Source organism: Aythya ferina, assembly GCF_964211825.1.
Source record: "Aythya ferina genome assembly, chromosome: 22".
Classification (NCBI taxonomy): Eukaryota; Metazoa; Chordata; class Aves; order Anseriformes; family Anatidae; genus Aythya; species Aythya ferina.
The window spans coordinates 5042770-5059840 of record NC_140320.1 but is presented as its reverse complement, the minus strand read 5'-3'; positions in this window follow the sequence as shown (position 1 = coordinate 5059840).

Below are 17071 nucleotides of genomic sequence, written 5' to 3'. Positions count from 1 at the left end.
GGCTGATCCAGAAGGAGGAAAAAAAAAAAAAAGGAGGAAAAAAAAAAAAAAAAGGCAAAGATTTGAGATCCTGGACGAGGAAGGACTTTGGTGAATGGGCTCAGACTCCTGAGGTGAGAAAAGGACGGAGGGAGTGCCGCCGGGTCGGTGATGGGGCCCGTGACCGCTGTGCGGGGCCGTGCGGGGCCGGGCCGGGGGGGGCCGCTTTGGGCAGCGCTGGGCGCGGAGCGGCGGAAATTTGGGATTTTTTTACCCCCCCCCCTCCGGCACCTTCGGGCTTCCCCCCGGTTCTGCCGCTGGGCCCTGAAGCAGCTCCAGAGATGGGTGGAGGGTGCAGCTCCATATTATTTATTTGGGGGGGGGGGGAAGGAAAGGGGGGGGGAAAAGAGAGGGAGGGGAGGGAGGGAGGGAAAGGGGGAGAAGAGCGGGGAAGGAGGTGGCGAGCTGGGGACGAAATCCTGCTCTCGGTTATGGCCGGCGTAAATTTCCATTGGCTGGGGTTGCACAAGGTGCTCGGAGAGGAGTCGGTGCAGGATGGAGACCCTTTTGTGTGTGTGTGCGGGGTGGGGGGGTGGGGGGGTGCGGGTGTGCGCGGGGCTCGGGGACCCTCCTCTCCCCGGGAAAAAAAAAAAAAAAAAAAAAAGGGAAAAAAAAAAAAGGGTTTTTCTCCAGGTTTGCCTTCGAAAAAAGCCCGGCCCGCGGCTGGCAAGGGAGAGGGCGGCCGGGGCTGACAGCCTGGGGCTTGCTCTGGCTCCCGGCTGGCCCCAGCTGATGCAGGGGCTGGGAGCGGGCCGCAGCTCGCAGCCCCCCCAGCCCCCCCGCTTTAATAACGCCGCTGATAATTATAATTATAATAACAACGGTGGCGGCGGTGGGAGCGCGGAGGGAGGAGGGCGGCAGGCGAGGTGCTGCGGAGGAATTCGGTTCCTTTTCCTTTTTCCCCCCTTTTCTTTTCCTTGATATATTCCCTTTTTTTTTTTTTTTTCCCCTTAAAAAAAAAAAAAAAAAAAAAAAGATGTTTTAAAAATGCAAGCGGCTTGCCCAGCTGCACACACCCACCCCTCGCCTCCCTCCCCCGGCTTGCGCACACCGCACGCTCGCACTCGCTCGCTCGCCCGCGCTCGCTCGGGTGTCAAAACCCGGCGGGCACCCAGCCTGGTCCCGGCTCTGCCCTCCCTTACCCCTGCCCTTACCCCTGCCCCTTGCCCCTGCCCCTGCCCGCCCGGGGGCCCGCCCGCCCCCCGCCGCCGGGGCTTTTCCCCCCCAGCTCTCGGCGCTGAAGACTGGAGCCTCCCCCGCTTCCAAGTGGTGAGTTTCTACCTGATTTTCTTGCGACTCGGGTTTTTTTTTTTTTTTTTTTTTTTTTTTTCTTCCTCTTCTCCATCCCTGCCGGCCGCGGGGCTGGCGGAGGGGGCGGGGAGGCAGCGCCTTTATGCTGCTGCATGCTTTGTGCCAGGCGGCTGGAGGGAGAGCCTGCATATTCCTGCTCTTATTTCTGCATTCCTTTTCGTTGAAACAATGAAAATAATTCCGTCACTGCCCCGAACTTCCCTTCCTTTCTTCCTCTTCGTTATTTAAATGCGGAGACTTTTAATGTATTTGTCGCAAGCGACGTTGTTGGAAGCTGTAAGGAACCTGCCGCGCCTTGTCATTTTTGTATAAACGATTAAAAATGGAATGTATTCTCTCAACAGAGGGTCCTTAGAGAAGCTCTTTCCTTCCACCTGTGTGTCCTGTTTTGTAATCTTGAGCCATGAATTGAACTTGCCTGCTATTCTTTTCCTCTTTCTCCTTTTTATCTTTTATTTTTGATCCCTTTTTTTTGCAAGAAATAGTTTGTTGCGCCCCTCTCAATCCCTGAGACCCTAACTTGTGATGTTTAGCTTTTAAATCCACGGGTTAGGCTCTTGGGAGCTGTGAGTTGTGCTTTGACATCTTTATTTTATTTTATTAAAAAAATATCTTATATCTATGTATATGTGTGCGCGCGTGCGTATATATAGAGACGTATACACACACATACAATAGTGTTTGGTAGACCTTTTAAGGGAAAAAAAAATAAATAAGTGTATCTCTCCTCCTTAGGGCTGATCAGCTAATAGTAGGGCGGTGGTTGTGGCCATTTACCTTAAAAATCTCATCTCGAATTAAAACCAGCGTTTGGATGACAGAGATTTTTTTTTGTGTGTGTATATTCCGGAGATAATTTTACAGCTGATGCAGATATGGGGGTGTATGTGTGTACACATATAGCGATTATTATATCCGCGCGTGTAGATAAGATATACACGATATGGATGCATGTAAATACAGCTATTGAGGTGTGTGTATAGATACACATATGGACGATACGTGTGTATGAATATGTATGTAGGTAAATAAAACCCTAGATATGTATATATATTTACATATGTAGGTGTATTAATATCCATGCCTGTGTTTTCATATTGAGAGAGAGACTTGCCTTGCTGCAGGCCAGTGCATATAGCATCTCTCTCTCTCTCTCTCTTTTTTTTTTTTCCTCCTTCTTGAGAGCAGCACAGAGTACCCTGAGAGCGTAACAGTAACAGCTCGGTACATTGGTGCTTGACCTCAGCTGAAATCCCAGCATGCCTCATGCTTCCAAGTTTAAAACTGAACGATTAATCTTAGAAATGTGCTCCGTGGGTTTAAAAAGAAAAAAAAAAAAAAAAAAAGGCCAAAAAAAATTATATATATATATATGAAAAAGCCAGGGGACGGGTCGGATCTTCCTGATTGTTAGATCGAAAATAAAGAATAAAATGGTTGCATGTACCGGTGGTTGGAAATTACTGAAAAGAAAATATTGAGCAAATGCTGAAGTTTTGTTGTAGTGCTTTTCTGGAACTGAAAACTTTCCTGGTTTTTCGGTCAAAACGATCTGTAAATGGCAAATGTTAAAAATGTTCCTGCTGCTGTTTTTTCTTATTAGATTTTTAAACCGCTGTAAAATTAATTATGGTTGGAACTGTATTGCTTATCTCTGTTGTGCGAGGCGATTTATAATGAAGTTACTGTACCTTGTTATGGCACCGAATTACTGTTTGATATCTGAATGCAAATGCTTGAACTTCAAACACAATGCACCAAAACTCGCTCGCCGCTGTGGCAGCTCGGCATGAACTAGCTTAGGCTATGGACGGTCCCGGGGGTGCGCAGCTACCGACCTGGAAAAGGTTTTCTGCCTGTCGCTTGATTTTTGTGATTTTTGTTCCTAACTTTTTTTTTTTTCTTTCTTTCTTTTTTTTTCCCCGACGCCCTAATCCCCCCGCCTATTTTTTTTTATATTTATTTATTTATTTATTTTTTCGGGAGAACAATGCCCACAAAGCCTTTTTTTTTTTTTTTTCCCCTCAATTTCGGGCGTTATATTCCCCCCCCCCCCCCCCCCCATCCTCCTTCCCCGAGAGCCGGCTTTATTTTATTTCTCACCTGCCCCCCCCACCCCTCCCTCAACCAGCCCACCTTTGTACCCCCCCTAAGGGCACCCTATCCCTTATGGGGAGGCGGGGGGGGGAACAACCTTACTGCTCCCCATCCTCCCCGGCTCGGCTTTTGTCCTCTGGCCTCCGCGGCCTCTCCCGCATCCTCCCGCACCCCGCGGAGCCTCCCCCCCCCCCCCCCGCCGGCCTCCGCGCTATTGTCTGCGCGGGGCGGAGCGGGACTTGCGCGGGGCTGCGGCAAAACAATGGCACGGGGAAAAGGGAGGGGGGGGGGACCACGACATCGAGGGGGGGGGCTCGCCCTGCTGCTGCTGCTGCTGCTGCTGTTGCTGCTGCTGCAGGGGCAGGACCCGCTCCGGCGCAGTGAAGAACATAATTGGGAGCCGGTTCAATCGCTCCCCGTCTAGACTCGCCCAGACGCATCAATTAGAGGGGCTGGAGGTTTGAAAGGGCTGGCGCGGCTGGAGAGAGCAGGGGCCTGGGTGATGGGAGGCGAGGCGAGAGAGGAGAGCCAAGGGGAATTAAAAATAGCGATTAAAAAAATATATAAATATATATATATATATTAATAATCATCGGCAGGAATTGGAACGGGGAGGAAGAGCACGCTGCTCCCCCCCCTCCGCCACCCACCTTCCTTTTCCAGTGGAAAAGGCGAGGTTTTTTGCAAGAGAAAAATTCCCCCTCCCGAAATATATCGCATTTTCTGCCTCCTCCTCCTCCTCCTCCTCCTCCCCCAGGCGAGCGGCTCGACCTCCGCGAGTCCGGGCACAGGGCACGCAGGTTCAGGGGGCTCCTGGCCAGGGCTGGGCGGGCGAGCTGGGGAAATGGCAGCGGTCCCGAGGCTGAATCGCGGTGCAAATATCCAGGTAGAAACCTTCCCCTGCAAACCCACGCAGCCAGAACTTCTCCTGCTGCATTTTAACCTCCTGCAGACAAAAGGAGGGATGCCGGGGTTTGGTTTTATTTTTTTTTTTGCTTTATATATATATATAAATATGTATTTTTTTTTTTATTTTACATAACTACAAGGTTTTCTTGTGTTAGTGTTATACCATTTATTTGATGATAACTCCATCGTTCTCCAGAGTTATGTTTTTCACTGGAATAAAAGAAAGCTGTGGATAAAAAGCAATTTTAGACGTTAAGAGGGAAATGGCAGAGAAAAATAAATGTTGGGCTTTAACAAATAGCATAAGTAAATCAGGCTGAGTAAGGATTGATAATCTTATTCAGCACTAAAAAAATACTAGTTTAAATTAAAAATATATAGTATTATATATCTTATTTATTATCATGAAATTTAGTTTAATGCTTTCCCAAGTATTCTGTGCAACATGTAATGCAAATAATTAAAAAAGGGGAAAGATAAACAAAGTAAAGGCATATATTTGGGGAAAAATGCATTTAAACCTACCCCCTCCCCCAAATTTAGCAAAACTCTGGTGTCTGGGAGTTTTGTCTGAGCAGCAACTGTAACATTTAGCTCTGTGACTTTGACCTCGTTGCAGCTTAGTTGTGACTTGCTTTCCCAAGTTGAAAGGCATGGGGTTTGGTGGCAGTAAAGGAAAAAAAAAAAAAAAACAAACTCCAAGGCATTCTGCAGTTTTCCATTGTTGCTCTTTTATTTCAAGGGTTAACGGTACCTAAAGTTGCATAGGGTTGTAGCTCAGAAATGAAGAATACTTTTTCTGTCTTTTCTTTTTGAACCATTTCCAAAGTATATATGGATTTATGGATTTATTGGGCCAGATACCAAATTCTAGTTGAGATATTGCGATACTGTGCAGTGGCTAGTGCTGATTAGACGATTGATTATTTTCTAATTGATATCTAATTCAAAACTTGATTCTCATTATAAATCTTTGACACCAAAAATGCAGCATAGGTTGAACTCTGATTGCAGCCTCTTCACAAAGTCCTATCAGCCCAGTCGGAGTGCTAGCTGAAAATGGCAGCATACATCTCTTTTTTTGTTGATTTTATTAACTCTTTCATTTCTCTGCAATGAAGTCCTTGGCCATACTTCAGTACTTTAACGTGATGAAATGTTTATTCATAGTATGTTTGTGCACAACCCTGGTAATAATAGAAGGCTCTGTGCTACTCAGAGTATAAGGTAAATGTTAATTTGCCGTTCTAATGTGCAGATTTTTTTTTTTAATATAATGGTTTTGACTATTTTAACGGCCACTTCTCTTTTGTGCTGCACTGATTTTTGTTCACTTTTCTGCAAGTGAAGTGGGACGCAGGTATAAAGTTAAGAAGTTCAAAACGTGGGCTTGCAGAAGGTTCAGGTTTCCCCCTGTCACTGTGCAGCTCTGCAGGCTGCTGCTCTCAGTGCTTGGAAGAGGAGCCCCTCTGCCAACTGTGCCGCATTCTTGCTGCCCTGCCTTTTTCCCAGGGCTCAGAAGGAAAGAGCATCCCAGTTCTTCTTCACTCTTGGGAATACACACATTGTTTCAATAATCCAAGCAATAAATGCTAATTAGTAATGCTTAAGGACCCTACCAGTCAGAGTAATTATCATAATTTACCTCTTCCTTGTTAAAAACGTTCCTTGTTGATTTAAATTTTTTTTTTTTTGAAGCGATAGTTTCTTTCCTCTTCCTCTGGAAAGCACTCCTGGTTGCATTAGCAGTAAGAACACGGGGCTGCTGTAGCATCGAGGCACGTTTTGCATGTTGCATAGGGAACTGGAGCTAGAGAAACACATGTAAAGCTTTTCCCACACATAAGATTTTATTCTAAACCTGATATTTTTGCTTTGCCTTCCCTTTCCGCACCTCCCCTGCTCCAGCACCACCAAAACCCACTTGCAGAGGGAGAACAAAGGAAATCGCTAACTCTAAAGGCATCATTAAGTAGGAACAGCACCAGCAAGATAGTGTGTGTGATATGACAACATATTTTATTGCACAAAAGTAGAGATAATTAAATAATTCAGCGGTATTCTTAGCTAATTAGCACAAAGATCTTTCAGAAGCCATCAAGAAAATGGATCTCATCAAATCTAATAATATGCTACATTTCCCAAAGACGCTGTGTTTTCCAACGTTGCCACTGCTTCGCCACCTGATCCGATAGCACAAAAGGTTACAAATAGTTGCACATTTAATTGGACTCTTTGCCAAGGTAATCTTTTCTGCATAAAGTGATTAGGTATTTAGGGGAAGCGAATATATGCAGCTGAAATTCTCGATATTAGCCAATAATGGAGAAAAAAAATCACAGCTTCAGAAAAGCCAGATCTATTATAAATGATCCATTAAAAAGATGAAATTATCAGCTAGGAGCCATTTTGGGGCTGACTGCGATGGGGCTGACTCACTTTGATTTGGATTTGGTAAATTAATGCTGGTGTCCGAGATCTTTTTATAGAGCTAATTAGGGATGTAGATCGCCCGCTTTCTGAATTTCTTGACATTGAGAAATGCCTGGCAGAGCCTAGGAGAGGCCTGGGACCCCTGCTTTAATGTGCTCTGCTCTAATTTAAGGCCAGTGGTCCAAACTGGGAAGGACTCTGCTCCCATCAGGGGAGTTTTAGGTCTTCATATAGGGTGGCTGTAGCTATCATGCCATGCAGACACTTTTCCCTCTAGATGGATGAGTTTTTTTGGCAGGAATCAGTGTCTGAATGTGTTCCTGGGCTGGCGATGTACGGCTCCTGTACAGGGGACCAGGCTGCCTGGACCAGTACCTGCAGGGCACTGCTGCTGCTCCTGGAAAACTCCGGGAGGCGTGTTCCCAGTAATTAAGTGCATCAAATGTTGCTCAGAAGATCTCATTATACTTCCTCGATCTAAACGTACACACGAGTTCATGTGATGCATGTGCAGACTGTAATTTGCTGTCTGTGCGCAGGATGCTCAGGGTTACTTCTTCCCCTGCTGAACAAAGGAACGTCTGAAAAGCTGACTCTGTCAGTGGGTTAAACATCTCCCGTTTTAAGTAAATGTCAGCTCGGGGCTCACACTTCCAGTAACGGGAGGGGATTTGCACCAGAATTTGGATGCAGCACTGGCTCTTGCTTTTACCCTGAGCCCAAACTGGACTGGGCTTCCGTGTTACGGTTATGGGGCATGTTGGCTCCATGCGCACCCAGACCTGTAGTGCTGTGGGGTGAGACATCAGGGTTTGTGATTAATTAGTGTTATGCACTGAGCTGGTGTGCACCCTGAAGTCACCCAGTGCCCGATCCAGTGAGGTGAATTGAAAGAGGGCAGATTTAGCTTAGGTATAAGGAAGAAATTCATCATTAAGAGGGTGGCGAGGCCCTGGCTGCCCCAAGGAAATGTGGGTGCCCCATCTCTGGCAGCACCCAAGGCCCGGCTGGATGGGGCTGAGGCCAGCCTAGGGTGGGGACAGGGGTTGTGCCCATTGCATGAGCTGGGACAAGGTGGACTTTAAGGTCCCTGCCCACCCGACCCCTTCCATGACGGTCTAATTCTGTGCTAAGAGACTTTCCCTGCTCAAAAAAAAAAAAGAAAAAAAAAGATGGAGACTGATTTATGTAGGGTAGATGGGAGGGAATATGAGGAGAAAAGGCACCAAAAGGTGAAGTGATTTGCCCAAGGAAACATAGCACATCATTAGCAAAGCAATAATTCATGCCTCCTGGTTTATGGGGCTGCTGTGCTTAATAGTGTACATTCCTCCTCTGTGGTACTTTCCAGGTTGTGAATAAGGTTACTGAAATGCCAGGGGACCCTCTTATGTACCCCCAGATGTAATTATGAAAGAATATGTTACTTCTCTGAGCCAGTCAGGCATTTTTTCTCTACTTTTTTTTTCTTTTTCTTTTTTTCCTGCCATTCACCCAATGCTCTTGCAACTACGTTTGATATATGAGGACATTACAACCAATTAAAAAATAAAAAAGATAGGTTTTCAAGATGAAAGACGAGTCTCTGAATTACAAGGTATTCAGAGGGTCTGTGGAAGGCTGAGACTCTGTACTGCAATTGTTTTTATTTAACAGCTCTTCCCACACTGTAGCCAAAGACTCTCTAATCTCCTGGACTGAAATGCCTCATGGTTACAGCACCATTTATTTGCTGGCTCTTGTTCGGGTGCTCCAGTGTCATGCTCACAGGGCTGCACCTACAACGGTGTCTGAACAGAGTGGGCTGGTAATGGGGTGCTGGATCTAAATTGTATATTAATTAAAGGGGGGGGTGAGAGGAGGTGGGGAGGGAGGGAAGACGATAGAAGGATGAACATAGGCTTGCTGTGCGATATGTGCTTCTCATGCTTTAAATCCTTTAAGTAAGGAGGCCTCCAGCAGCAAATGTCAAAGGATGGCTTGGGCTTCTGAGGACCAAGGAGTAGATTAGCTCTGGCAAAATGTACTTCTTGCTGCTGACTCTCAGGCCACAGCTACTCATGTCAAACAGCCAACACGCTGACCGAAACCTGGTGATGTTTGCTGCTGTATAATTCTGGAAGATGGGACAAAAAGGGCACCAGTTGGTGTTCTGTATGGCAAAGAGGAGAGAGAATAAGCTATGTCAGCTCCTGAGAGAAAGTCTCCAAACAGCTCCCTCTGTCTACTACAAGAAGCTGAACCGGTGGCTTCTGATCCCTGGAAGGCTGTCGGATGATCACAGGCCATTATATACTTCTCACTTGACTGCCCTGCTGGTAACTTCAGTTTTAAGATGAATTATGCAAGAAATGCTGTGAAGGATCAGACATTCAGGAGCTGAAGAGTCCTGCCTCAGTGTATGAACTTGTTTCCGTATGAAGTCTGAGACTCACCTGGATGCCAGCTTCGCTGGAAAGGACAAAAAAATAAGTGGAATGAATCCAAAAAAAAAAAAAAGTGTTTGGTGGACTTTGGTTTCTTTGGTTTTCCTGTGCACACAAGTGTTTGTATCATGTCTGAACTTGAAAAGAATATACTTGGTTATTCGCAAGGAATCCAGTAAATGGTGAATGTGTAAATCAGTTTCCTGCAGTGTGTTTGTCTCATTTGATCACCCCTGCCTGCCCTTTCCCCCAGGGTTCCCCCTTGCTTTTGGAGCACCTGGCTTCCCCCGAGGAGGGGACGAAGTGCTTGGGGCTGGGGTCTGCTGGGGCTGGGAACCACTGCGTCGGGACGAGGGCTGGTGGGGGGCACCTCACACACAGACGGATCAAAATTTACCTTCAAATCTTTCCTTCTATTTCCACTTCACAGCTATCTAGCAGAGCAAGGTGGTTTAAAAGACGCGTTGCATTTCACTGTTGAAGGCCAAAATACACAAAAAAAAAAATCGTGAAAAAATCTGTATTCCTCTCTCTCCCACGCTTCGTAGGTAATTCAGGAATAACAGCACAGCTTTGGCATAATTCCTTTTCTCCTTCATCCCTCTTTGATCTTTTTCATGTGACCTAGCATCCTGTGTGTAGTTTTGGGCTTTAATGTGGATTTTGAAAGATGCTTAAACATAATTGGAGAAGGAGGGAAGCCACGGCTTTGAATTCCCAATATTATGCTCGCTGTCTTTACGTCACTGTTCGCTTCCTTTTGGAATATATGAATAGAAAAGTTAAAAATAGTGATCAAAACCCAGTAAAAACATGACATTTTGGTACAATTGCCAAAAGTATTCAATAAAAATGTAAAGTCCCCATATTGTTTGGGCAGCCAAATGCTGCTTTTTATTTCTTACCATCATGGCATAAAAACCGATATTGCAAAGGCAAACAAAAATAATAAAAATAAAGCTCCATGTTTTTCCCCCTCTCCCTGTTTTAGGAAGAACTTGCCCCAAATTTCAAATAAATTTTTCTCATGGGGGATCTCTCCACGTCCACATGTGCAGTGGGTCAGCGGGGGAGCTGCGTTTGCACATCTATCTTTTCAGTTGAGATATAAACCCAAGGTCTCCTCTGTTGTTCAGGGACAGATGTCCAAGGAGAAGTTACGTTCCTTTGGCACAAGCTGTGTGAAACCTTCCTCTTTTCTTTCCCCCCTTTTTTTTTTTATTCCTATTTTGGTTTCGATACCCCAAAAGAGACAACACTTGTTGGAAATATCTCCTCCACTCAGAAGTAAAAAAGACAAAATATTCTGGGATGCATTTGATCCAGGTTGGAAGGTATCTGTTGGTCAGAAGACAACACAGGCCTTAATGCTATAAAACCTGGAGCAGTACATAGATGGTTTTTTTTCACATATGATTGTACCTCATTGCTTAGTAATGCATCACTTCCACGGCACATTGTGGCTCTCAAGGCACTTTCTGCATGGACCTGGATTAACTTTCACAAGTTCTTTTGTGGGGCGGTGCAGAAATATTCCTGCTCCTTATTCACACAGGGGGAAATCACAGAGAATTAAGTCATTTATTTTCAGGATTTTTACCCCCGTGCCCTCCTTTCTGCACTTTAATTTTCCTGATGACATGGAGTAAGGCTTTTAATTTTCAACCCAACTATCTAGAAAGTATATCAAGCACAGCAGAATCAAATATCTTCTGATTTACATTTTGTTTTGTTTGTTTATTTTTATTTATTTATTTATTTATTTATTTATTTTCCCTGGGGCAGGGAGGGGAGCCTGCCTTTCAATATGGAGGTTTGCTTTCCACGTGGCTGGGATCTGTCGCTCTGTGCAGAGTGTGTGGGGCAGACAGGTGCTCAGCACCTCTCAAAATCAACCCAGCCTAAAAGCACTGATTAGGAAGTTTGGCTGAAGCATTTTGCCTGAGATGGCAGAGCTGATAATTGGATTTCAGCTTTCTGTGATCCAGTCCATTACTACAGCTATAAATCACGGTGCCTGCAATCACTTGTCTAATGCACCCTTAGTTTTAAAATGTTTCCTTTACAGCCTTTTCCCTCTGTGCCTATGAAGAAGCACGTATTATAGGTAATGCAGCAGTGGAGGGATAAAGCTGCCCTCAGCACAGTGCACGACAACTTGTTGACTCCTACCCAGCTTTAGCTCTCCCCATAAAATAGCTTCTAATGCTCAATGTGCTCCATCTGACAGCCTGAATAGCTTCTACACCTGTAAGGATTTTACGTCTAAGGTAGGGAAGCTTTCTTACATCTATTGGGTCACGTTAGGCTAATTTCAGCACAAACTCCTTAATTATCTGCACCATTCGCTTGAGCTCTGCGACAAAGAAACCTGCTCCTTGCACTGAGTTCAAGCACAGGATGGGGACCCATCACTCCCAGAGGGATGTGCAGGCTCCATCTACACCCCTGTCAGCACCTGAGCTCAGGGGTTTAAGCTTCTGAGGCCCTGTGAATTGAAGGAAGTGTTCATACACATTTGCAATGCCAGTTAGCTCCTGTTAAATGGGTGGTATCTGAGGTTATGGGCCTGCAAAATAGAGTTCCTGTGTTAACTCACACGGGATCATTAACCCGCATGAGACAATTCACATGGAAAAGGTGCACAGACAAAGCTTTGCTAAATAAAAACCCCAACTTCTTCAGGTTCTGTTTGTTTTGACCCAGGACTAGATAGCTGGTATGTGAGAAGCCCTGATTTTATTATATATCATCACAAAATGGTCACTGACTGCACATATTCCCTCCTACCATTAAACTTTGCCTTGCAGGGTAGATTGGTAGCCAGACCTTTTTTAGAGAGAGAAAACAACAAGGTAAAATCATGAGGGGTGTGAAAGATCAGGGAATACCCTGGCTAAGCAGCAACTGGAAAAGAAGACAGGATTCTAACAGTGAAGTGCTAACCTAGATCAGATGGTAGGGGCCTTGCACTTCGTTAGCTCCAGTGTAGTTAATGGAGTGACCACAGAGTTACATTCATGTACGTCTTACAGGGAACATAGCTTTGGATTTTGGTAGCAGCCTGTCCTATTTGTTACTTCTCAGAATACCTTTTGGTATGGACTTCAACTATTCCCTGCTCGTTGCTAAAACAGAAAACAAAGTAACAGGCTTTCTAGTCACTTCCCCCCTGCCTCCCAACCATCTCCAGGCAATTAATTCTGGAAATCTTCAGCACTGTGGGCACATTAATGTATCATCTCTAAAAACAAACATTTTCACTGCTACAACAGATGCAAAAATAGAGATGTTTAAAAGAATGAGCACGTAAACATGCTCTTTCTTTATATTTTTCTCTTTTTCGTGTGTTTATTTCTGAGTTTGGGTTTTTTCCTCTTTATCCACTACCTTGCCAGAATCTTGCCTCTGTCCTAAGAGCTGGACTTTGGTTGATGCAAAAAACACACATTGGGAAAAAATTCTTTATTTGACTCTGGTGTTATTGACAAGATTGCACCAGGAATATTTTTGACCCATGGACAGTAAAATCAGATGTTAAAACACTAAACCCAGAACTCATCAGCAGGAGGTCTTGTTCCTGCTGAGATTAGTCAAGCCCATTCTCCTGGATGATTTTTAGCCATATCAAGAGGAAGTTTGGAACTTGATTTAATCTATTTCCCAGAACTTTCTGAGGCTTTAGTGTAAGGTGAGGAGTTTGTTGTCAGGAAAAGAATAAATTTTTGGAGCCTTCACACAACTTTCTCCGATTGGTGCATTGAAGAGATGGCTTCATTTGATATATGATGGATTGCCCCAGCAGTTATTACTATCTCTCCGAGCACACACATCACATTCCTTTCCTACCTCCACACACCCACAGCCCCCAGCCTACGCTTAGGAACACAAAAATGGAGAACTAGGCCCCACCTCACCATTCAGTTTTCCTAAAGAGATCCAGCTGAGTAAACCAAGGCGATTGGAACCAGCCTTTCATCTACTAATGGTCTAATGGGATCCCTTTGTGTTGATTTTAGCACTTTCTCTTTTTGGCTGAATTAAAGAATCCATTGCAGTAATGCCCAACCTTTTATTGTTGTGCCATATTATTCATGAACAATCCCAGTTCCCTGGTTATTTTTGTTTTGGCATGCAGCCTGTTTAAAAATATTTGTAAAACAAAAGAAAGGAACATCGTTTTTCCACTTCCTGTCTGTCTGTCTAGAGCTGTGGGTCCAAACAGCTTCCAGCTTTGGGAATCTAGTGAATAATTTACGAGGGCATGGGATGGTGTGAACCAAGCACTTGGCATCCCCAGACTTGCGTGTGTTCTAGGCAAGTTCTAGTCCTGTTCCTATCCCACGGTGATGATCATTACTGACACACCCCTAGAAAATGTAGCCAAACCAGATCCCATGCCCTGGTTCTCCTTAAATTTCAGGCAAAATTTGGACTTGGATTTGATTTATCCTACTTCGCAATCTTTCCTCTGGGAGATCTAGTGAAGCATTTTGGGAACTTGGTCCCACTTCAATGGTTAAAATCCTGTCACATCAAGGTCTACACAAACCATTTAAAAAGAATAAAACCAGAAGGTAACATTTAGCAGAACTATGCGATAAAGGAATTTCCCCTGGCCCTTCAATATCAATGGATCAGTCCATCTAATATTGCACAAACTGACAACTCCTCTAAAAATAGATGTCTGAACATTCAGTCAATGGAGTAATCCAATTGCCTGAACATTCTTGGGTGCTTTATCATTTAAATTGTAATAAATCATAGTATGCCACAAGCTGTATTGAGCTGCATCAAGTTACATTTCCACCAATAACATGCGGTAACCAGATGAAATCAGTGTGACATGATGTAATTGATCCGAAAATTCAATGCATGCACTGTTTTGTCTTAAAAAGTTGGCCTAAGTAGGTCTCTCTTAAAAAAATGAGGGGGATTTTATTAAAATCACTGCCAGTGTTACATTTTGACTCACTATTTCTCCCTTTTATTTACTTTAAATAATGAGCACATGGGGCCTGCCCTGAAGTCCATTGAACTCTATTGAAGGATTACTATTGATTCCAGATTTGGACCTGGCCTATTGGGAATTCTGCAGTAAAATACAGAAGAATTGCTATGCTGCATTTTTTAGGGCAGCTGGACCTATACACTAATGCTCCCATGAGTTCCTCAGGAAGACGCTTTCACAAACTAATACCTCTCACTGTTTGGAAAATTCTCCTTATATTTAGTTCAGACACTCCTCACTCCCCCTTTTTCTTAATTAAAAGCAATGGGATAAAATAATTTTAAATCTCCTAAGTAGTCCCTTATTTCTCAGAATAGTATTCCCCTGGACCACCTTAATGAATTCCCTCCTCTCCTCAGTTTTATACATGTTTCAGATATTTATACAAGATGTATGAACATAAAAGGATTATTCATAACATCGTTGTTTCTGAAACAGGGGACTAAAGCTAAACATAATCTGGTTCAATCCCCAGCTGATGTAAATCATTCCAGCTCTCCTGGAAGTTGCTGATGAAATCTTTTTGTGCACCCAGTTGAAGATGGCTTTCTGCAGGAACAGGAGGAGCGTTGAATAAAACTGAGGGCAACAAAATGGTGCCATCTGTGGCGATGTCTGCTGGAAATTCATCCCAGAGGCTGGCTCTGCTGCGAGTGGAGGTGTGGGCTACCAGAGCTAATGTCACTGTAACAGGTAACGGTGGGGTGGAAATGCAACAGAACAAAATTAGACTGAGCTGGTTGCTTGAATTCAGGGCTCTTACTGAGCTAGAGCACGGTGACGTGCATGCCACGTGTTGTGGTTGAAATGTTAATAAAGTCAGCTAGATCAGCCCCAGCTCCAGACACTGCTCTCAGCTGCAGTGGCACCTAAGCCCCTGCCTTGTTCTGCCAGATTTATTGCTGCAGTTACAGTGACGACACTGAAATCCCTCGTGGGGCTGAGGCTGGCATTTACTCGCAGTGGCCAGAGTGAAGTGTAAGAAGGGGGAATATTCCATCTAACTCATTTCCCTAAAGTAAGAGACATTTATTTAACGGGAGATCAAAAGAGGCAGCAACTTCGTAAGAAAAATGAGAGTGAAATGGGAAAACAGAGGAGAAAAACATGGGAAAGGAAGCCAGGAATGGATACATCTCCTGCTGTAATCCCTCAGTGCAACTGTACAAGGGAAGATGCTGGGCCATATTAAGCTGGTTGTGTGTCTCTCACTCTCAGTGAAGGGTCACTGGTGAGGCACCAGAAGTGAGCCCCACTATGAAGTGCCCATGGGGTAGAAGTCACTGCAGTGCAGCTACAGTGGAGGGCAGAATTTGGCTTCTTTGCCCCCAGCTCACCACCCCTGCCAGTGCTGATGCAGGGTGCAGCCGTGCTATCCCTTAGGTTGCTCAAAACGCTCCCCTGCTCATTATTATTATTATTATTTTTTAAACAGGACTTTTAAACCCAGATTAGGACCTGATAGTGCATGCAATTGTGCTGTCATTCCTAGAGTCATACACCCCTGCTCCCCCTCCACTGAGAGCAGCAACAAGCAGCAGCTGTTGCAAAGAGCCTTTGAGGGAAGTTGTGCTGCAATCAGAGCACATGAGCATCCACGAGCAGGGCCTGAAGTTCCACCCTTCTTTCTTCACATGCTTTAGAAAAGTTAATTAAAGGAGTCTGGGATTTGAAAAGTGAGAAGTGCCATTGCCAAACCAGCTCTTCAGTGTTTCCCTTATTGTTCCCTCTGACCAGAACATCAGCACAGACCTCATTTCCACTACTTACATACCGTATTTCCACAAACTTAATGGTTACAATGTGGTAATGAGCAATAGATCACCAGATGTTCAGATTAGATGGGCCTAACGGCTGTGTTACGGTTTTTAGGGTAAATAAAATAATTATTAAAACCCCCATTTTACAGGCACGGAAAAATGGAATGATTTGCCCCAAATTTCAAATGAAGTCATTCACAAAGTGAGGGAAATAGCTAAGGTAATAACATGGCTATTTTGACGGTAATGAAAACCTGCCAGGATGTCATCAGGAAGCTATAGACTCTAGCAGTTGAGGAGCGAACGTGCAGTTACTGCAATAAACACAATATGAAACTTGGACGGGTGCACCTTGTTCTCCTGTAACAGATGGGGGTGCATAAATATCACCCTGTTGTGGAAGGGATTTCCCATACCTCCTACATCCCGCAAAGTCCTAGCCAGTTGTAATGCAGTGAAGCAAGAGAGACGAAATCTTTAACAAGTGGGGCCAGGAAGGAAACAGCTTTAAAAAAGCCCAGAGGGTTCTTGTCTGTTTGTAGACATGTAAACTGCTGCTCACCAGAGCATCTTCTTGGCCAAAGAATTAAAGTCTTGTGGTCTTCATATTTATAGGAAGAAAATGCCAAGAAATATCAAAGCTGTATCTTCTCTTAGCTTGTTAGCTGGATTCCCCAGCCTGCAAAGTTGATTCTTTTATTGGACAAGGAGAAACCTTTCTTTTCCTGGCTGTTTTCAGTGAGGACTATCTAAGCTTGGCACAGAAGCGCTCCAGCAGCTTCCAATGAGGTCTTCAGCCTCTGGACTTGGAGCTGAGAGTTACCATGGCCCTTCATGCTTAAATTCCTGGTAGGAAGTTTGGTTTTCATGCTTTACTAGGGTTTTCCTACTAACTTTGATCTTCACTCTTGGGAGTCTCATTTACACTCAGCTGTATCTGCATCTCTGGCCTTAATCTTTCATAACTGAGTGGCCTACTTATCAAAGTGTGACAGCTATCTTAACCCCCCGCCCACTTACCAATGTAGATGTAGGAGACTCTCCAACTGTTATGAAAACAGATAAGTTAATTGAATAGGCTGTTT